The sequence below is a fragment of the Pyxicephalus adspersus genome, chromosome 8, assembly GCF_032062135.1.
Source record: "Pyxicephalus adspersus chromosome 8, UCB_Pads_2.0, whole genome shotgun sequence".
Classification (NCBI taxonomy): Eukaryota; Metazoa; Chordata; class Amphibia; order Anura; family Pyxicephalidae; genus Pyxicephalus; species Pyxicephalus adspersus.
In genome coordinates this window covers 71,049,844-71,074,251 of record NC_092865.1, presented here as the reverse complement: position 1 = coordinate 71,074,251, position 24,408 = coordinate 71,049,844, and positions in this window count along the sequence as shown.

Sequence of the window (24,408 nt, the reverse complement as noted above, 5' to 3'; positions counted from 1 at the left end):
AAATTAATGTCTATGCAATATTCCTTAGGATTAGCACCCTAAGTATCCAATGTAATAAAAAGTATCAATTATTTCATAAAATACATAATAACCAACCCGCCTCCGAAGGTGGTAGGGGGGTTAACCCTACTAGGGGACACCGCCTACAGACTATGGCTCTCCCTATGGACAATGCTTAGCCACACTGGCATTATTATGGACATTTGGCCCGGGAGCATTAAAGCAAAGACCCCAGAAATGGGAGATGGAATTCGGTTTACCTTTTCAGTCATTTACAGGGCTATCACAGAGTGGGACTCGGAGAAATATTTGACTGCCCAGAGCCACAAGTATCTAGTGTGGACATGTGATGTTGACATTTTCTGTTGCAATGGTAAAGACTACATATCAACACAGACAGGCTGACCCCCTACCTGTTTGTACAGTTCAGTTGTTGATTGACTTCACTGACATAAACCACCTGCAGTCCTCCAAAAAGGATATAGGACCAATATTGGGCGGGCACAGGCAGGTGTTGTGTTGATCTGCAGGTTTAAAGAGAAGTGGCTTGTGGGAGACACTTGGATGGTTGAAGTGATGGAATGACGGGTGGTCACAGCAAAAAAGAATGAAGACAGGAACCAACATAGCACCTGCCTTTCCCCCCCAATACTGCCCTGAGCCACTGCACCGATGTGCAAAATGTCACACCACCACCTCACCAGTATCCACAATTGCTGCCATGTACTATACTGTACACTCCTAAACTCATCACAACTGCATCAAAGCAGTCCCCTGCCTTCTACACCATTGCACCAATGCTTACATCTTCCTTCCTTTACCTCCCAAAGTTCCCCCATCCGTATATTTTGCTTTTATATTTCTTTCTTGGTTTTAAAATACTTACTTTGCCTAAAATCCTATTTACACAAACTATACCTTTCAATGTTTTGAAAAAAATAAATATTTATGTGTTAGATACTTAAAGCAGCCGTTTCATGAGAAACAAATGCTTGCCTTTACCAGGTACAAGCCCTTAATCTGTCCACAAACTGAGCTCAGCAAGTCTTGTGATGGCTTGGCTTCCCTCTCACTGTAGCGTCTAGTGCCCCTGCCATCTCTCTTCCAGGTTTGTCTCATGTCACCTGAACTCGCACTGTGCGGGTGGGATTGTCTTCCTGACAATGATAATCTTGCTGTACATTAATTAGATTGAGACATTTTTTTTTACAGTATAGGAAAGTCTCTGATGACGCATGCTCAATATTGGGCATGTGCAGAAGGAGCGTCCCACAGCCTCCTCGGATATGTAACATAGCTATTCCAGGGAGCTGTGGATTTTCCCTTCAGTATCCTTTTTCTGTCTTCCACAAAAAATGTAAAAAAAACAAAATCTTCCCTGAGCTCCACTCCATACGAACAAACCTGTGGTAAAGACCCCTTTTGGGACAAAGACCCACTTTTGGGCAGGAATATTTATAAGGACCTGTTTGAGGCACTCCTATTCTTTTGCCCCCAAAAAGTCTCCAAATACCAATTTAAAATTATAGCATGGCTGACTAAGTCTTGGTGGTCTGGCATGCCTAAGGTAACACAGGTGAAGAGGAAAGTAACATGGTATTTGATTAATGAGAATATGGTTGCCAGACCCCAGAATCGTTTGCAAATTTTCTGACAGACTTGGGATCCGTGGATTGAACGGTCACGGAGCTGCAAGGCAGGATGGTGGACCCTTCATGTCTCCAGCTCAGTTGGCAGGGACATGCGCAGGGTGCAGTCTAAGCAGCTGCCCGGTCTTCTCTGGAGCCTCTAGTGGTGAGGATGTTACGCTGCGGGCAACAGCCTGGTAACAGACCGGGTAAAAGACCGGGTGCACACAGTCCCAGTGCACACAGGCAGGTGACTGTTGAAAGGCAGGAGCAAGGTGTGGTACCAGAACTACAGACAAAGATTCGTCAGACAAGCCAGAGGTTAGGGCAGGCAGTGATCAGAAGTAGTCAAGGTCAAGCCGAGGTGGATACACAAACAATCAGGAACAAGAGAATAAAACAACAGGAACCTGGAAGCAGAGCCAAAGGAACTCCTTGTTCAGGCAAATTCCTGTTGCCAGACTCTTCCTTTTAAGGGAAGGTCATGTGATGGATGGAAGCAATGTGACCTGCTTGCATCCTATCCTACCACCCGAGGGGGTGCTCCACCAGCGGGGGGGCGTGCGTCTGCGGAACTCTAGTCCTCTGAGATAATGGAGCAGTTGACTGGGAGTCACATGACCTAGACCAGGAAGTGAGCCGAGGAGATGATCTCAAAGCAGAGCTGGTGCTGGCAGCAGGGGAGTGTAAGGTGGCTGACACTGAAATAGGCAGACAGATCCCCCTCGTCCTGTGAGGATCTGTGACAGTACCCCCCTCTTAGGGCCCCTGCAGGCCGGCCCCCCTCTGGCTTGTGGGGAAACTTAGCATGAAACTCTCTGAGCAGAAGGGGAGAATGGAGATTGTTTAAAGGGACCCAGGAACTCTACTCAGGTCAATAGCATATCCAATGCACTAAATATTGTAAAGACCCCTGGACAAGTCTGGAGTCCAATATCTGTTCTACTTCACATTCTTCTTCTTAAGCAGCAGGGACGGGACCAGGAGGTATAGACTTTTTGGGGAATCTGTTAAAATAACCGGTTTAAGAAGTGAAACATGAAAGGAATTAAGGATTTTTAGCGAAGGAGGCAGTTTCAGCTTGTACCTGACTGGATTGATCTGAGACAGGACAGGAGCCAACTTGGGAGACGGCATCCGTAAGCGAATATTTTTTGTGGAATGCCAGACCTTATCACCAGGAGAAAAAATAGGTGCAGAGGAGCGCTTTAAAGTCTCTTGAACCTTTCTCCAAACCTGCTGAAAGTGGTCAGCAGTAGTGGCTGCAGCAGGAACATCAGACAGTGAAGGAACAGGAGCAGGGAGCTTGGGGTGACGACCGGAGACAGTAAAGAAAAGACTGTGACCTGTTGACTCATTGGAGCAATTGTTGTGAGCCAGCTCAGCCTGAGGCAGTAGGTGAGACCAATTGTTTTGCTGGGAGCTGACATACATGCTGAGATACTGTTCCAGGGATTGGTTTGTCTGCTTTGTTTGCCCGTTAGACTGGGGGTACTAGGCAGAAGAGAAGTCCAGCTTGATCCACAAAAAGCGACAGAGGGCTCGCCAGAAGTGAACTACACTCTATGCTCAGAAACTATGTGGGATGGCACTCCATGCAGGTGGATGAATTCCTGGAGGAAGACCAGGGCAGCAGTGGCAGCAGAAGGAAGACCAGGAGGAGGAGGGATAAAATGGGCCATCTTAGAAAATCTATCTACCAAAACCTATATTGTGGTAAACCTATTAGAAGACGGAAGATCAACTATAAAATCCATAGAAATATGAGTTCATGGTTGTTCAGGAGTTGGAAGTAGCTGCAACAGACCAGAGGGGGATCTGCGAGGCACCTTGTGTTGGGCACACTCAGTGCAAGTAGCCACAAAATCACAAACGTCTTGCTTCAAATTTGGCCACCAGTATTTACAATTGATTAGGTTTAAGGTTTTGCGTTGCCCATGGTGACCACCAAACCTAGAAGCAAGTCTCCATTGAAGGACCAAAGGGCACTGGCTTTTTTTAACAAATGACTTCCAGGAGGGATCTAGTCCAGGCAGACTGGGGCCATGGGCATAATTTGAGCAGGGTCAATAACAAAAGTGGGTTCTGGTTCAGGGTCCTCCTTTTCAAAGGAACGAGAGAGGGCATCCGTCCTAATATTTTTGGAACCAGAACGATACGTGATGATGAAATCAAACCTTGAGAAGAGGAGTGCCCATCAGACATGATGAGGATTCAAGTGTGTCGACTGTAAATATTGTAGGTTCTTGTGGTCAGTGTATATTGTTACAGGATGTCGAGCTCCCTCTAATAATTAGTGCCATTCTTCTAAAGCGAGTTTGAAGCCTCAGACTGCCAGCCACATTCTACTGAGAAAGAACTGCACCCACTCCAGAGGAGGCATGGGTGTCAGGGCAAACCAAGGCAGGAGCTGATGCAAAGGCCTTCTTCAATGAATGAAAGGCCTGGAGCGCCTCCGGTGACCAGAATTTACAGTTACTACCCTTCTTGGTTATAGCTGAAATTTTGGCTATGAATGTGGAATAGTTTTTAATAAATTGCTGGTAGTAATTAGCCAAGCCAAGAGATCTCTGGATGGGTTTTAGCCGAAGTGGTTGTGGCCAGTTTAGCACAGCCAAAAGTTTGTCAGGATTCATGCCCAAAAACATCCACAGACACAATGTACCCTTAAAAGGGATCCCTGGAAAGTTCAAACTGGCATTTCTCCAGCTTGGCTGTTTTTCTGAAGCCGTTGCAGGACCAACTTGACATGGTTGCAGTGGGTGGGGAGATCCTTTGAGTAAGCCAAGATGTCCAGGTAGACGACCACACAGACATAAAAGAGGTCCCAAAAGATGTCAATAACGAAATTCTGGAACACCGCTGGCACATTACAGAGCCCAAATGGCATTACCAAATACTGATATTGTGCGTCACAGGTGTTGAAGATAGTCTTCAGTTCGTCCTGTTCACGAATATTGATCAGGTTGTAGGCACCGCGCAAGTCCAACTTGGTAAAGACGGATGTCCCTTGAAGTCGGTCAAACAATTCTGAATCTAGGGGGGATAGGGTACTTGATCTTGATAGTAATATTATTAAGACCTCTATAATCAATGTAGGGATGCAAGGAACCATCCTTCTTTTGCAGACAAATCCCCTCTCCAAATTGTCTGGAATATTCTCTACCCGAAGGAGAAGAAGCTCCAGGGACCAGGTCATTGGCACAATTATATGGACGTTGAGGTGGAAGCGCCAGTTTTTAGCTGCAAATCCCCAGTATGGTCTTAGTAAAGCAGGCAGTGGTGAAACAGCAGAAGAGCAGATTTGCTTAACAGGAAGTAACCTGGGAAGACACTCTTGAAAGCAGGTGGCACTCCAAGAAACTATGTCTCCTGAACTCCATTTAATAGCAGGACAGGTTGAACTCTCTGGGGATGAAAAAAAGGAGATTGTTTTTGTGTGTAAAGCCCCAAGTTATAGTAAGTGGTACGGTGGCATGCTGAATACCCCCAGGCAGGACTGTCCTATTCACCACGGAGACCACTAATGGCTTTGATAGGGAAACCACAGAAACACTGTGATAAAGTTACCAGCTGCGCCAGAGTCCAGAAAGGCCTGGGACCAGAAACAGTGCTTGTGCATGAGATCTGTACTAGAAACACAATCTTGGTAGGTGGAGAGGAAGTAGGTTTGCCTAAGGGACCCTCTCCCAAATTCCCTAGGAACTGGTGTTTTGGGGGCTCCTGCAGCTTAAATTGTAGTAGACCTCTCCAGCACTGTATAGGCAGAGGTTTTGAATTTTGCGCTGAGCACGGTCTTCTGGATAAAGTCGCACTCTGTCTACTTGCATGGGTTCTGTTGCTGGAGGAGGGTTCTGGAAATTGGGAGCCAGTTTGATAGGACACCAGACTTTCTGAGTCTGTCCATCCGAATACAGACGAATACCTGTTCATTGAGTGTAGATGGAAGTCAACGCCCGGCAAACTCATATGGCTTTCAAGGCCCTGCCAGAATACTGCCATAAAAGATTCATTATTCCAATTCAACTCTGTTACCAGAGTTCAAAATTTACTGCATACTGGCCAACAGAGAGAGAGGCCTGATGTAGGCGCAGGATTTCTGATGCTGCTGAGGAGGCTCGGCCAGATTCATCAAATACCTTGCGAAAGTCTTAAAGAAAGGAATTGAAGTCACTTAAAACAGGCTTCCCTTTCTCCCAAATGGGCAAAGCCCAAGCCAGGGCCTCCCCTGTCAGGAGAGAGATGAAAAAAGCCATCTCAGACCTTTTGTGGGGAAGTTCCAGGGCGCAGAGTCTAAGCAGCTACCTGGTCTCCCCAGAGCCTTCAGTGGTAAGTTACTGCAGACAACTGCCAGGTTGTGGTCTCCGTGCACACGGTGTCTGCTGATTGAATCTGGCGAATTGCAGGAACATGAGACAGAGAATAGTCAGACAAGCCAAAGGTCAGGGCAGGCAGCGATCAGGAATAGTCAAGGTCAAGCCGGGTCGGTACATGAAAAAACATGAACAGGTTACACAAACTGGAACAACAGGAGCCTGGGAGCAAAGCCAAAGGAACTCCTTGTTCGGGCAACTTCATGGTGCAAGTCACTTCCTTTTAAAGGGAATGTCAGGTGACGGATGCGAGCCCTGTGACCTGCTAGCATTTTATCCTACCACCAAAAGGGGTGCTGAAGACAAGAGGTTGGTGGTGTTCACACCTTCACCAGCAGGGGAGCGTGTCTGCGGAACACTCTAGTCCTCGGAGATAATGGAGCAGCTGACTGGGAGTCACATGACCTGGACCACGAAGGGAGCCGAGGAGGTGACACCTGAGCAGAACTGGTGCTGGCAGCAGAGGAGTGCAAAGTGGGTGACACTGAAGGGGAAACAGATTCCCTGGTACTATATAAGTGCGATCAGGAGACAATTTTCTCTACATCTGAGCTCACCTATGGGAGCTGCCATCCCAATACTTGAACCCCGGTCTCCTTTCCTCCCCCTCGCCCTCTAACCCTTTTTTTATGTCATGTCCGCTTGTCTTAAATGCGCCTTTGAATATGATTATAAAAGTATTCTATTGCTGTAATGGAAGTCTGGAGTACCAGTTCCGTTTACTGAAATCTCAGATCTCCGGACTTTCTACTCAGGGGTTTAATTAAACAAATATAACATTCTGATTACGATTGTTTGTGTTCCCTGTACTTACTGCTGACTGTATTGTATATATACTGTAATATTTTTTGTCTTGGATGTTAATTGTTTTATGAAAAAATGTTCTAAAAAAAAAACGCATTTTTTTTTATTATATAAAAATGATAGCCACCCTTTTATATAATAAAAAAATAATAGGTCCGCTTTAAATAACAAAAGCTGTGTGCAATGTCAGTATATGAATATATATGTCAGTATATGAAGTCAGCTACTGTGAAATCAGAGGAGCCCTCTTGTGGTGATTACCTGCATCACAGGTACAAATATAACTGCTGTACTGTCACATGTTCCGCTGCTTCATACACATACATAAGTACACTCAGTATTTATATATATTGCTAAATTCGGTATAATGTACACACTGACAAATGTTTGTGTGTAAATCATTTAGATCTTATTTATTAATAATTGAGAATAAATTATAATACTTATCATCAACCAGACTTAGTTCTTCACTAGTTAGTGGTACATAACTTAGTATGTAATGTTCAAATGCAAAACTTTTCACTGCCAGGTCTTTGATTATTGATTACTGTATATTACTACGTGCTTAGAATTTGTATATCTCTCTATGTTTTTGTGGGTTTCCCTTTGTTTCCTCCCACATCCCAAAAACATACTGGCCCAAATTGGCCCTAGACTTTGTAGGTAAATTAAACTAGGACTATGTTAGAGACATTACATATTCTCCTTTTAGAGACTGCTAATGTCATGAATTATTCATTGTACTCTGTAAAGCTAAAGGTTATCAATGCTATACACATGCATATATAAATAAATAAAATATTAGGGAGCCTGGGTTAGTTTCCAGCAATTCTGTCATTTCTGTACACAATGCAATTTATGACTGATCTCCTGAATAGTTGTCACCCCGCTTCTAACACTGCTACATCTCAACACCCTGATTTCTTGCCATCTTGGATTTCTGGCCTGTTTGTGACTTCCTTGCCCTGTTTATTATAAGGTGACATATTTCACTAATTTATTGTCTTGTATACATAATACTACTTTTCAGTCTGCCGGATTGTTCTGCCGATTGCCCAGGTATGGACATAACATTGAATATGCAGCCAACAATTTTGGGGGTAATAGAATGGAGTAATGATGGTATCTTCTGCTACCAAAATGTCTCTTTGTTTTCTTCCATGAAGTATAATCATCTTAGACCAGGGGTGGGCAAACTTTTTCAGTCAGGGGCCAAAATCTGATAAAAAATTTGACAAAGGGGCTGGGCCGATGGGAGAGTGGGTGGGTGCAGGGACACAGCCCTCCCCCTCCACGAGCCGGGATACAAACAGGGACTTGTTCCGTGGACCACCCAAAGATCTTAGACAGTTGTCACCAGAACATTTGTGCCCATTAGAAAATATATCCTTGCATTTTACTCTTCTGAAAACTCTAAATTACAGGATTTTACCTTTTTGTTTCGCCTCATTGGGTCACTGATAAACATTTAGAGGTGAATCTTCCAGGTAGAGACACAGTTAATCCTGGCACAAAAAAATCCTGGCAGGAGATCTACCCCCATCCTTCTTAATCCAAAACTAAAAGTTGCTCTTTGCACTTGCAAATGCTCACATATTTAATATACTGTTTATATGACTGCAAAATAGTTCAATGAATATGTTTTATATTATATTTATTATCTAAAAAAATTTAAATTGGTACGAATGGGCCATAGCAAACAGGAATCCTCTTTAAACTTTATGAAATTCCCCATAAGGTTGCTATATTTTATACAGAGAACCTTGGTTAGGACCAGACAACACAAACAGCCCCTCCTCATATTCTTCCTGCTTTGCTGGTGCCTAATTCTAAGTCCATGTGCACGTGAGAGATTTTTGTTGCTGGAAAACTTCTGACTATTTCCAGTGATGGGAGAAAGAACCAGCACTTTACACACAACACTTTACTGTTCTATGAAGGGGGGAGGGCAAGCAAGTGGCACCCACTGTGCTTTACTCTGCAGGGGCAGCATGGTGGCCTTTGCAGAGCTGGGTTCCAGGTTTGAATCTCGGCCAGGACACTATCTGCATGGAGTTTGCACGTTCTCCCTGTGTTTGCATGGGTTTCCTCCCACATTGCAAAAACATGCAGTTAAGTTAGTTGGCTACCCCAAAAATTGTCCTTGTACTAATAATGACATATGACTATGGTAGGGACATTAGATTGTGAGCTCCTTTGAGGGATAGCTAGTGACATGACTATGGACTTTGTACAGCACTGCATAATATGATTGCACTATATAAGAACTGTGTAATAATAATAAGAAAATACAGTGATTGTCCCACTTAGTAGTCCATCAAGCCACTCAGGGATTAACATCAGGGGGCAACTGTACACATGCCAGATGTTCACCTGTGTTATTACAATAGAAAATCATCTGGTATGTGTACATAGCCAAGGGGTCAGTGTAATAATGTTTGTTACATCCTCAATTCCCTGATAAAAGTTTTACCAAAGAATAAAATAGAAAGTTTTAATATTAATATGACATGAATTCTGAGATACATTAGCAAACCAGGAAAATAAAAATATTAAAACAAAAACAGCAATGGCAAAATGTGTTGTAAAGAAAAAAATGCCAAATTGTAGAAAGTGGTGCCGATGTAAAGCAAGTGATGAACACAAAATAATAATAATATTAATATAAAAAAATAACATTTTCAGGTATATTTTTTATGACTCAAGTTATAGAAGGGAGGAATTTCAATGACAAAAGAAACCCTAAGATATTTCCTAAAACACAGCAAAATATATATTTTTCACTTCCATAAATAAGATTCTATCTTTATAACAATGTCACTACTGCTATTCACTGCCTGGGTTTTTGCATTGTGTATCAGGCACTATACAAGCGCTGCCTTTCATGGAAATACCCTAGAAGGATCTATAGAGCATATCTTAGTTCCGGTGCATGCAATGCTTCTTATTTTTCATGTCCCTTTGCTGTCCAAGTAGTATTTTGTCTAAGACCTGTGGGTGGCGGAAAAGGCAGCCTCCTCCTCATTCTTCCCTCCATGCAGATCTGTGTGTCACAAACAGGATCAGACATGGCAAACAGAGCTGTTTTTTCCTGCCTGGTGCAGGCGGAATATGACTCAGAGAAGGCGAAGAGGTTAAAAGTCTACTATTCTGTCCTGAGAATCTATGAGCTAATATCACCTGGAGACCTACAAATGGAGATGCTGACTTCACCTCTCACCCCCACCCATGAGCATTCCAACACCTCATGTTAGCGAAATAAAATAACCTTTTTGAATGTACTACTGTAAATGGGAAATGTTCTTTTGAAGGAAGTATAAGAGTACAAAAAGGAACTACTAAAATTATCACTGGTGCTTCATGTTCCGTTGGCCAATATACCAGTTACCAAAAAATTAGATAAAAATCAACTAAAACTGTTGCTGCAAATGGTAAATGTCAAAAAAAAGCAAACCACAACTTTTAAAATAAGGCTGACATTTAAAGAATAATTTTTACATCTTTTTTAATGTGTTTGTTCAGTCTTTTTGAGATCTGTTATCATGTTTCACCAAAAAATGTAGTTTGTCACTGTAGTATAAACCTAATAAGGTAAAACCTGTGTTGCTTTTACAGTATAAGTATTAATTCAGAAGGCCACAAACTTTCTTTAAAAATATTTTTTAACCTCATTATTCATTATTTAGCTAATCATTAAATATGGTCAAATTCAGTTGTTATCAATACAAAAGTGAGCTTTTATTTTAAAAGTATATATAGAGAGACATGGAGGGTCAGTGTTAGCAAATGTTGGCACAAAATAGGACACTGGCAAGGACATTAAAAGTCTATCTAAACCAGAGGTAGGCAAACTCTGGCCTTTAGTCCGGATACGGCCTAGCCAGTATTTCAGACGGGCCTAATGTACTGTACTGTATTGTCGCATTACTACGAGTTCCCGCGATATCATCAATATCATTGAGTTCCCACACAGTAACCCCAATTACTATTCCTAAAGAGCAGAAACAACGCACAGCTACCAGTTTACGGAAGGTTGACCTCGAACGTTGTGTCTTCAACCCCGAATGGACTGACAAATTATTCTTCGTCCAATGCGGCAACAAAGCCCTGTGTTTAGTATGCAATGACACCAACAGCACTTTCAAGCGGTCTAATGCCAAGGGGCATTTCGATGCTAAGCACGCGCACACGTACAGAGACTTTCATTGACTTCTACTGTCAGCTGCCACATGCTCAGTTTCCAATGTTGTTAGCCCGTGCCAAGCGTGTGATCGCAATGTTTGGCAGCACTTATTCGTGTGAGCAGCTGTTCTCCAAGATGAAGTTTTGTAAGAACAAGCTGCCCTCTCAGCTCACTGACAATCACCTTAATGACATTTTGTTGCTGAACTCCTAATCATTAGACCCTGATATTGTATCTGTCTCTAAGAACATGCAACATCATGTTTCCCATTGATCGTACTGTATTTTTAAATTAAAAACCTTTCCTTGGACACCTTGTTTTTTCTGGCCTAGTGTGCCTTCCTGACCTACTGAAATGGCCTAGTAGTCCAAAAAGTTTGCTGACCCCTGATCTAAACAAAGCGCACTTACCCCAACCTACCTCTTCCTCAAATGCATACTTTACCTCAACTTATGTTTGCAGCCTCTAACATTTTTATATCCATCTACAGAGAAGAAGCAGTTAAGAATCTCCACTAAAAATGTGTTTTTAAAAACAAAAAAAAATCCTTTGTAATGCGCTGGTCAGCATCAGTATTCACCAGATGCCAGTCCCCCAAATCTAACACCACAGTCTTCGCCTTTAGTAAGCCCCCCTCAGCCTCCCCCAGGACTTAGGGCACAAAGGATGGCGTTTGGGGATGGGCTGGTAGCAGACCAGGAGCCCACAGATAAGCAGCACAAGTACCACAAGGCAATCCAGAGTACAAAGCCGAAGTCATACACGGGTGATCAGTGCACTAAACGAGGTACAGAAGGAGTAGGCAGCAGCAGAGTCGGGTCACAAGCTGAGGTCGGACCGGGCTGAGTACAAACAATGAGTCAGGGAACAGGCAATGGTCAGCAACAGAAAATCACGAGAATCTCTCCAGCACAGATCAGCCCAGCTAAACACTACAACAGGCACTGGGGACTGAGAGCAGAGAGACTATAAAGTATCAGCAGTCACTGGCAGCATGAGATTGCTCAGGAATGATGAGTGAACACCTGGAAGTTCGGGCTCGCCGGGTTCGGCCGAACTTCGGCTCAAAGTTCGGGTTCGGGTCCGGGTACCCAAAATCGTAAAGTTCAGTACAGACCCGAACTTTACAGTTCGGGTTTGCTCAACACTACTCAGGAACCATTCTGCTAATCAGCTGCAGCACAGCTCCAAATCTCCTTCAGCTGTGCAGTCTCAGTGCAGGGGATGCCGAGAGGGAAAACACAGCTAAAGGGAGACCAGGATGCTGCAACCTGCAGAGCACTAAACCCTAGGACTCTTCTGCTGCTGCGAGCGCCGTCACTGGAAGGAATAGGCTGAGCTCGCTCTACTGGGACACCGCATGGTATTGTCGGCCTAAAGAGCGTCTCCTAACATCCGTTTATTTCAGTAGATGAAAAATTCTCCAGTCATGACTGGCAGGTGTTGGACAGCAATAAACAACAGCAACAGTCTCTAGAATCTTTACACTTTGATGTTGTGATGCAGTTATCTGTCTTTGGGTCTACCTCACTCAACATGTCCCCTGACTACAAGAAATATTGAAAATCTTGCTTTTTTTTCATTAATACCTTATTATTCATTTAAAATACATTTCCTTTCTACCAGGACCTCTTATGCCCCATGGAAACCTGTAAAGAATCCTCAGGCCATCGGTTGGAGTTCAGAGTAACATTCCTTTGAGTGTATGTCTGGGATGACACAGACTATGAAATTGCAGGTTTGATGTTCTCTTATACGCCGTTCTTCTGTTCTTTCTGTAAACTTTGCATGAATGTCAGTGCTACTACCTGTCCGAACCCATAGATAGCAATAACAGAATAAAGGTGCAGGTAGACCATCAGGCAGGAAAGGATAAAAAGGCTGGAATAGTAAAGCTCGGCTCAGAGTGGTGGTAAGGTTGCATTTTGGTTACCACTTCTTCACACTACTGAACAGTTGTCGTGGTGAACATACTGTGTATATGTGTATATATGTGTATATTATATATGTGTATATATATGTCTACCTGCAGCATCCCAGCAGAAGATGAATAGGGGTGGCAGCCGCCAGGAATCACATTGCAGCACTCCTTCCCGCCATAAGTCTGAACCTGCCCTAAAGTTTAAAACACATTTTTAAAGTGATTTTTTTGCATTTTTTACATTTACATAAACTTTTAGTTTTTATTTTTAAAGGTTTAGGTAAAATATTACCAATCTTTTAAACTCATAAAATCTTAAATTGATGTTGACCAAAAAAATTATAGCTGTCATGTTATGCAATGTGAAGTGCAGTAACTGGCAGGATCTCCAGGTACGAAGCTTTTGCAAAGTTTCAGAATAAATTATTTGCTTTAAACCGAACTCCAGGAAAAATGAAAAACCCCTGCATTAGGACACCAATAGGGGATGTTAAATAGTTTTTTTTGCCAAGAATATCAATAAAAAACCACTTTTGCATACATTGCCCACCTTTCCCCAGGCAGCCAGCACTCTCCAGGTTGTGGCAGGATCCTCACTCTGCACAATTCCTGACTCCGCATTGTGTGTAATGATGTCACCTATGGCTGGAGCAATGTGGAAAATAGGTTTTTGGGGACCATTCACACTAAAGGAGGAAGCCTGCAGGAATGAGAGGTAGGATTGGAACATTTTAATGAAACCCTAGGCAACATTTTTTTAGCATTAAAGTAGAACAATAGCCATTCAATGAAGAAAAATATTCTGCAGCACTAATTATTATATGCCTGCAAAGTTCAAAAAAATATTTTAATCCTACTAGTGAATTCCACTCAATGATAGGGAGATTACATTACCTAATGCCCCGCCCCCCCCCCCTCCCCTCCTGGAGGGAATACAGTAACCTGCTTCCTTTTTTTTTGGTTTCTTCTTCCACTCCACACCCTTATTTTCTCTCTACAGGTTATTGTCCAGGAATATCTCCCAGCAGATTTACCTGTATAGGCGGGAAATACAGCTGTCAGGAAGGAGTGGGATCCCATAGGCTAACTTCTTGTCCTTGTCAGGCAGTCATCATCACGTTACATTGTTTATGTGGTTTGTCCCCTCTTTGGAGGCGAAGGTAATATTAAATCTAATAGAGTGGGCCCCAAACTTTGGAGCACTAAAGTACAGACTGCAGACCGTGCATGAGCGGGTGTCACTCAAAGAGGAAGAAACTTCCCCCAGAGTGACGCCGTGACGCCAGAACCCTGCGACTCTCCCACCTACAATGTTGGTTATGTCCATAGACACAACCCGCCCACCACCCTGAGCCTGTGATGTCTCCGGGAGGTGTGGTTCGTGCGACCCCCTCAAGCGGTGTCCTTCTCCTGACTCCACTAGGGGGTGCACTGGCAAGAGCCGCGGCCCACCTGACAGACGGCCACAGCCAGACTGGGGTTTGGGGACCCCAAACTAATCTAATGGATCTAATGGGATCTAATGGATTTTTCAACTTTAAGATTAGGATTTCCCAGCCAAACATTAGTTAGTGCTGGCTGAATTTTTTAAAGATGAGCTTATATTTGTCGAAAAAAAAATACATTTGTTTATATTTTATGTTAACAAATAAGAAATGTAATGGCCAATTTTTTGCCAACAGTGGGTGTACTGTGTTTTTATTGTAAATAACTGCTTTGTTGTTTTTTGGTGGTGTCATCTGCAGTTCCATAGAGCTTCCTGCAACAATGCTGGACTGCATGTAAATACAGAGCAGAGTTACCAATCTCATGTAGGCTCTGCCAGTTTACACTAGAGTGGCATTGAAAGGAAATGCAGGGGGCATGACATCAGGATTGTTACAAGCCTGTAGAGTGTAAATGGCCATTTGACCACACCACACACACACACCAGTGCTTCTTAAAATAACGGCACTGCCTCTGCTGCTGAATCCCTCCTACTGTGAGCTGCAGTGTCTGCAAGGGGCAGCATATGAATATGCATAAGAAGCATAAGAAATGGAGATGGATTTGTTCAGTTAGGGTAGGTTAAGAAATTTCATGTTCACTTTATTACATTTGTATATCATATACTAACTGAATTTTTGGTCGTGTTTAAACTGCCAAAAGACACTTTAGTTGTACTGGTATTTAGCTGCACAGTAAAACCTTGCAACATTCTCACTTTTAATTGATATTAATAGGTAATTTATTCTTTGTAAGTGTTGGTAACAGTGCAAGAAGGTTTCCTGCATTGTGCAGGTCACAATAAACTAAACTTACTGATTATCAATGCTTAATTTATTCATTAAACAAATAAGGAATTGAATAATGATTCTCAGAGTTGTTACTAAATATGGCTGTAACAGATAGAGGTCCTTTTTATTTTATAACTTGATATGCAATGATATAGACTAACAAATGTACTCAAGATAGCTCCTTTTGGATTTTTGTGATGTTTTTAACCAAGTTTTTGAATTATAAATTAATAAATCATTGGATTATTTCTAAATATATTGTTTGAGGTGTTTAAAAAAATATTATATGCTTTAAAAGTCCCAACGCCGATGACCCGGCCAAAACAAAGCATCTTGCAATGTTAGTAATATACTTTGTTATTGTTCTTATGTGTTTTTAATATTAAAACCTCTGAGCACGGTGGCTCAGTGGTTAGCCCTCTGGCGTGGAGTGCTGGGTCCCAGGTTCAAATCTCGGCCAGGACTCTATCTGCATGGAGTTTGCAGGTTCTCTCTGTGTTTGTGTGGGTTTTCTCGGGTTTCTTTCCACATTCCATAAACTTGCAGTTAGGTTAGTTGGCTTCCCCCAAAATTGACCTGTACTAATGACATATGACTATGGTGGGACATTAGATTGTGAGCTCCTTTGAGGGACAGCTAGTCACATGACTATGGACTTTACAGCACTGCGTAATATATTGGTGCTATGCAAATTTTGGCCAATAAAAATAATTTTATACCAAGTATTTATATAATATTATTAGTGACATGCATTTTATTTTCACGCCTTTACATCACTGGAATCTTTGTTTGATTGGGACATAACGTCATGTACATACTGCTTGTCTTATCTCTTCCATGTTATTCTCATCTTTTTCTGTCCTGCCCTGTCTTCTCTCTCAGTCCTGCCTCTCCCCTCTTTTGCTTTTTTGTTTTTTCTGCCTTGACACTGTACATAATGTTTTCCACATATGCTTCCCACACAATAGCCCGGGAATCCCCAGTGCAGGGCATAGTGATCGCCTTGTCTTAGTCAGCCTTTCCTGTACCTTCCATAAACAGGTGGAATATAAAGGGACTCTCCACCTGAGATCCGGCCTGAGTCAGGCTCCAGGAACAAGTCAGACATCTTCAAGCAGTAAACAGGAATCATTAAGAATCCCGGCAAATTCCTAATACGGGTCACCCTTCCCATGCTAGGTCTCAGCTTTCTGGATGCCAGCAGGATGACTTCACTCCACAGCCAAATAAGGGAAATTACATTTCTCAAGTGTGCTAAGTAGTGCTGTCACATTAGTGAATAGTTAAACATTAGTCATATTCAGTAAGCCTAAATAGCATATACAACCGGTAAGTACATGATTAACTTGACATCTACTTAATCAAATTCATTTTATAAACCAGATATTTTACTGGCCAGTTTTACCCATAGTGGATAGGAACAATAAGTCAACTCCAAACACACTCCAAAAACAAAACACAAGCACAACAGAAAACACAGATCATACCATCTATTGCATAAGATAATATAAATGCACATAATAAGTTTATAAAAATCCTGATAATAGAATTGAAGTATCTGTCGGAGGTAATAAAGCAGAAATCGGTGCTATAGCTGGTTCAAGAAATATATTTTCCTAGAAATCCAAAACAACAATCAGCATGCAGACTGGACAACAAGCCCGCTGAGATAACTGCTCCGTCCGATGAATTTCAATATAACAACACACCGCCACTTATTGCCTTGGGGTCAATTCCTTTTATCAAATCTGATCACTTACTCAAATGTCTTGGAGACTCTGCATCTATCCACCAAATCCATAACACTCACCCCCTGTAGCTGCCCCTTCATAGAAGAATTTGCTTATTTTCTGCCTATGTGGATTCATGGAGGGAGCATAACAATATTTTATTTTGCAAAGACTGTGGCTGGTGGATGAAGGCATTTGGAGAATTGTGCAAAATATTTGAACACTTGTGAATAAATATTGTAATGCCAGGGTCTTTACGTCTGGAGGAAAAGAAGTTTAAGCTCCGGATAAGGAAGGGATTCTTCACTGTAAGGTCTGTGAAAATGTAGAATCGGCTCCCTCAGGAAGTAGTTTCAGCAACTGCTATAGATTGGTTTAGGAAAAAGCTGGATGAGTTCTAGAAGCCCAGAATATAACTGGGGATTAGGGCTCTAAAGTAGAAATAACAGTGACTGTTGATCCAGGGAACATCTGATTGTCTCGTGGAATCAGGAAGGAATTTGTTTTCCCCTGATGAAGCAAATTGTACCAGGGGTTTTTTTATGCCTTCCTCTGGACCAACTATGTCTTATATGGTTTTATATCTGGGATATGTTTATTTCCGTAGTGGTTGAACTTGATGGACTTATGTCTTTTTTCAACCTAACCTACTATGTAACTATGTAATTGTCTTGTTAAAAAGTTAAATAGTTTTTTTTAATCAATTGCATAACTTAGTGTAGAAACCCCCCAAAATCTAAATCATTCTAATACACCTTGGCAGAAACTAGTGGAACCTTGGTATACCCATATACAGTCCAAAGACGTGTAATCAGACAGCCAAACTTCTGATGTGAAAAGAAAGGCCATGAAATGTATCCAGGTATGAAAATACATTCACTGATATGCAGAAAATGGCAACAGGAGCTGTGTCAAAAAATTGAATTATTTTCCTTTACATACATAAGTGTCTGCAGGCAACTGTGAAGATAGTTCCCTGTAGGTTTGAGACTGCATTTCTGTACATAGAATTGGGTATTTGGTGAGAATGAATTGTCTTCTCAATGATAATAATAAAGTACAGGCAGTACTAACACATCATTATCATCATACTTATCCATGCATTACCAACAAGGAGGCATCTGATGGTTTCCTAAACTCATTCTGCAGCGGGACAAGTCATAAAAAATTATGTTCAGCAGAAAAAAACAATTTATCTCTCATCCTATTGTGTGTTACTTCCCCCCCCCCCTTCTAGATTGTAAGCTCTTTGGGGCAGGGTCCTTTCTTCACCCTGTGTCACTGTCTGTATATACAAAGGGATAATTATACCAATAACACAGATATGTGTAATATCAATGTAATATTAACCAAATATTATCTTACATCCAACTATTTTTTTTATGACAGAATGTAATTAGTGGGAATGGATTACAGCAAGCTATTACATGTAATGTATATTCATGTATATTATAATTTGTCAAGTGCTACATATGCATACGTGGAAATGAGATGTCACATTGTAGTTCTAAGAACTCGCCAGTAAGAAAGTCTTTGAAAGTAGATTTGTAAAGACATCCATAAATATGTTATAATCCCCACTGCTCAGTGGCAATATTTAAAAAACATGTATGCCAGGCCAAAAATCTTTCATTTAGTTTTAAGTAAACCTATGTTACTTTTTTCTGTTTTCTTACAGGTAAAGAAATTTACTCTCACTTCCTGTCTGTCATTTGAAACCCCTATTTAATGTACAGCGCTGCGTAATATGTGTGCGCTATATAAAACCTGTTTATTATTATTATTATTATTATTATTATTATTATTATTATTAATAATAATAATAATAATAATATTATTATTAATATTATTAATCATAATAATATTATTGTTAATATTTTTATATAATAATAATTAATAATAATAATTATAGTAATAATAAGACGACATCCTGGAAGAGGTGGTATGACCACAGGGCTTTGATATCTCAAGATTGATTCACACTTTTACACTATTTTTTCACAGGTGTCTAAGGCTTTTTGCACAGTACAGACATCAAATGTTCCTCGCCCGATAGTCGGCTCAGGGTGGATATCTGGCGTGTGTACAGCCCGCGTCATTCATCGTCTGTGGATCTGTCCTGGCAGATCAACGGACAATGAACGACGAGTTATCCTAATGCAAGGGAAGGGGGAGAGCGCACAGCGGGGTGCAGCTCCGTCGCTCTCCCCCTCCCCTCTCCATAGAGCAGAACGGTGCTGTATGTACAGAATCCATTCATGCATCGTGCGGTTCTTATTGTTGGAAAGGATCGTATGCAACTTAAATCTCACAACTGGAGCCCCTAAAATCTCTAAAAATTCCATATGGGATTTAACTGATCAGCAACCCCTCTAATGAAAGATTGGTTTGAGTGCAACATAAACAGCAAAACTTGTATGAGAAATGTTCCCAAAAAAACAGAGAACCATACAGCAGAAAAAAAACTTACAGTTTAGGAAAAATAGTTTTCACTGCACACTCTGTTTATTAATTTAATTTGTGTTGTTGTACAACAATAATGTCTAAGGATAAAAAAACTTGTATAGAAAAGAGTTTAACTTTTTTTTTTTTTTATTAGTCTGACTTTCACTGGTAAAAATAGTTGACCTCAGAGTCGAACTTTCCAACCTCTGGTCTATAGACTGTCTCTTCTTATACTGTTTGCACATGACCTTCTGCGTACAATTGTGGCCATTCATTCTGTGTGAAATATCAGCATCTCCCATGAAGTCACTGAGTGCCGGAGCAATTTGTTGGTGAATATCCGGGGGCAGAGTAAAATGGCAAGTAGAGTTTCTCAGACACCCCTCCACCTCTGTTATCATAGACGTCATACGATAATCTTTTTAGCAGGGGGTAGAGTAACAGGGTTGCCTTGTCAACATTACAAATCGTGCAATTGCTATGACAACCCTGCAGTATACAAAGGGATAATTATACCAATAACACAGATATGTAATATCAATGTAATATTAACCAAATATTATCTTACATCCAACTAATTTGCCCGGCTTTATGACAGAAAGTAATTAGTGGGAATGGATTACAGCAAGCTATTACATGTAATGTATAATCATGTATATTATAATTTGTCAAGTGCTACATATGCATACGTGGAAATGAGATGTCACATTGTAGTTCTAAGAACTTCCCAGTAAGAAAAGCTTTGAAAGTAGATTTGTAAAGACATCAATAATTATGTTATAATCCCCACTTTCCTAAAACGTGAATGCCAGGCCAAAAATCTTTCATCTAGTTTTGAGTAAACCTATGTTACTTTTCTGTTAAAGAAATTTACCCTCACTCCCTGTGAATATCTGTAATTTGAAAGCTGACAGGCCTTGTCCTAATCTACTATAAAAAAAAATCTATTAATGCTGCTGTTGGAGACTTTCATTCTAGTGAATCCGCAAAACAATTAACACCAATCAGGAAATCTAATAATTCCATACTCTATCCAAAACCCTAAAAATAATATTTTGGTTGGTTGGTATTTAAAAAAGCTTTTTAAAGATTTACACAATTTATATGTGTGAATCCATGTAAAAGTTGTGTGAATATTATGTGAAAATAGAAATAGAAATATTTTTGTTTCAAGTAGCAAAATGCCTTTAGAACTTTTTGTAAGTAAGACATCATACTCCTTGTTCACCATTAAACCTGGTAACCTTATTTATTGTCAAGGCCGTATTTTACATTGATAGTTACCCAGGACCTGTGAACTAATACATTCCTAGCGATAAACCAGACTCCCCCAAATTTACTTTCATGCCTAATTTACCGTTAACTTTGCTACCATGCCTATTTAAAGGCTTTCCTAAGCCACTAAATAATGATACTTTAAATGGGATAGCTGAGGGAAATACCCACTATTACTATAATACTATACGTTATACCAGAGGTCGGCAAACTTCGGCCTTTAGGCCTGATAGAGCCTAGCTGATCCGGCCCTATCCCGGCCGGCAACACGTGGCGGAGCCGGAACGAACTATTGGAGCCGCAGCCGCAGGAGCCCCATGCCTCTGTTGCCCATGTCCATGTTGTGGCTCCCTTCCTAATATACAGCAGCCGGTGTTAACACTTTGGCCACTGGGGTAAATAGGGAACATTCCCTCTCTTCCGTATGCATTGTGGAGGGGAGGTATTTCCTTTCAGGGGGTGTTCCTGGTGGGGGGTGGAGCCATTAGGGCGAGACTCAAGAGAGAGTCCCGCCTAGTGTGCTCCCACTTACCCCTGAAATAGCCTAGTGGCCAAAAAAGTTTGCTGACCTCTGCTTTATACTGTATATAATACTATAATATAGAAAATGATACACACAGGTCATCAGATGTTTTATTGCAGGGGTGTCAAACTCAAATACACAGAGGGCCGAAATTAAAAACTTAGACCAAGTCGGGGCCAAACTTGAAACATTAGAAAATTGAGGAAATTTACTTCTTCATCCATTACTAACAAAAACAAACCCCTCTACATACAATTTAGGGCTGAGAAGACTAATTTCTATCTATCTTTGCAGGCTGTGTGTTGTTCATCCTCTCACATCACAAGTTTGTCTGACACTAAATATTACACTATGAAGTTTCTAATAGATTGAAACAAACACAATGCCCCTGGCAGTCAGGCACCATTGCCTAGGCTTTGTGTCACATGATGAGTATACAGGAATAATGTCTATGTATTGCATGAATTGAAAATGATGATGTGTGGTTGAAACGTGGGTGGGCCAGATGTAGTTCATTCGGAAATTCTTTGGGAGGGCCAAAAAAAAAAAGGACATTGAGGGCCAGATTTGGCCCGCGGGCCAGAGTTTGACACCCCTGTTTTAAGGCATATAGGGAGGGAGATTTAGGATAGCTACCCTTACTAAAAGAAACAAGATACATGGGCCCTGATTTATTAAAGTTCTCCAAATCTGGAGAGGATACAGTTTTTTTCAGTGAAGCTGGGTTATCCAAAAAACCTGTGATGGATCTGGTCCAAGATTAGAATTTTTTGCTAATAAATAGCAAATGATTTTAGGAAATCCATTCCAGGTTTCCTGGATCATCCAGCTTCACCAAAGAAAGTGTATCCTCTCCAGTCTTTAAGAGCTTTATTAAATCAATCCCATAGTTTTTCTTGATGGCAAATAATTGCTGCTGCCTATCTCTCAGGATCCACTTAGCATTTTGACATGTTTTACACACATGCCCCCACACAGGGCACAACATACCTCTGCCTAGGCATTTCTCTCATCAAATGCTCAGTTTAAATTGCCCATTTTTGTGTCACAGGCCAAAGCAAGTGGTTAACGTTAACAAAAGCCCTCCCAGCTGTATTACGTTCCTTTCTTTTAGTCTCATCCAGCTCTATTTAGTCTCGGTGGGCATAGGCAAGGACAGTTTAGGCTACAAGTCATTGGATTTGTAGCTAACACAGGGCTTTGGACTTCCTGTGTTGCAACATTGATTAACTGACACTTTCACAATGGATGGGCCACATACTCATGGGTATACCCCATACTGAGAGCCCTCTATTAAAAGAGAGGTAACAGAGCAAAAGAAAAGTAAAATAATTATTTGGGGAGGTTGTTGATCGGGGCGCTCGATGGGCAATACACAGGTTTGCTTTAGGACATTTGGGACTTGTAGTTTACTTCCTGTCCAAGAACTAATCTCTCTTTGCCATTAGTTCTTTTAGAATGAGAATTTAGAATGCACACTTCAAACATATTTAAATCATTTCAATAGCTATGAGTTCTTGGCCATTGTTCAATAGCTGGGGGTCGCTGTTTATTAGATCACCTGTTTCTTACCCCCCTCTCTTGGATTGTACACCACTTCAAACCTTCTTTCATTCTTTTAAAATGTTGTGTTTTTATTTCAGCCCACAAGACACATGGTGAGGTTTTTAAGACAACTTGTGAGCCGTACTTTTCCCCTTTGATGTGCATGTGTAATGCCTTACCTCTGATGAAAGGTAAGAGCAAGAAATCCTTCAGAAGTAAGATTTACACAAGATCAAACTCTCAGGGCGTTTGATCCAGCTGACGATACAGCTTACTCCATGAACAGAAATCTCATGAAAGTCTGCAGGGACAAATCCCTTCTTAGGAAGCTGTGGTCCCACAAAGAACCTGTAATTAGTGAGGAAATGTCCTCTTCTATTTGGGTAATGTCTTTCATCTCAATACAGTAGAATTGTTTCCTAAAAGGGTGATCTCATTCTCACTTTATCTTTATTCCAATACGAGCAGTTGTTTAGCTAATCGTTATCTGCAATGTACACAATGGTACTTGGAGAATAAAGGTGCCACAGATAGACATGGCAAGTACATCATGTTATACAAACAAAACCAAAAGCATAAAAAATAAAAGCAACTGTGCTAAATGGTCAGTGTAATACTCAGTGTGATTGCAGTGATTATTCTGATTTTGTAATGTCACCGGCATACAATAAATATGACATAAGCTTGTTTCCTTTAACAGTGCAAAGCAATGCAGGCATTACTTTTCCAAAGAATTAAAGAAAACTTTTTTTTCCTTCCCTTCCATTATGTTCATAAGCCAAAAATCGTCCCCAAGTGGATTGATCTCCTTCATACCAATGCCATCTGTCAGGGTACCAATGATGGGGAATTCCTAATACCACTGACACCACCAATAGGACAATCATGCTCCTGCTGACACCAACAATGAAGAATGTATATCCCACCTCTGACACCAACAATAGGATTTTTTCCTACCATGAAGACACTTCTCTTCACTAGTTGTCAGCCTCTTCTTCACTAACATCCTTACGTTTAATTCACGGCCATCAGATTTTTAAAGATGACTAGAGTTCAGCTTCAGCTACGTCTGCACATAATGCTTCTACTTTACTTAACTCATTTCTCCATCAGTTACCAAACTTTAAAATTTGTTCTTAGGACTATTCAATATATTCTTTTAACTTTATTGTTTTGAGGTTGCAGACAGCAATAAAACATGTGCATAACTTATCCTTCAATGTTGTATATTAAAGATTGTTATACAGTACACACAGCAATATATGGTTTATTCAACTGAAGAAAAGTCAACACAATAAATATAATGCTGCAGTAGCACTGCAAACTTAAGACACTTTGGTTTATTACTGAACATATTTTCAATACAACAATAAACATAACAATACAATTACATTTAGGACACATTTTCCTGAGGACACATCCAAATCAACTCCACAATATGTTAAGTTTAAATATGAGAAGAAGGAAAATCATGAAATATAGTAACAACCTGATGTTATCTCTTAAGGAGTTGTGTTACCTTAAAGTAAATGACAGAACTATATGAATTCATAAATAACATACATCATACATACAATTTATTTGTTAGCTTCTTTTTAGGGTGGCTTTACATTTAATGTCCATCCTTTAAATACAATCACAATACCTGAATACATAACCTCTAATCACTTTATTGGACCTATCAAAGTCAAACAGAGATGTATTT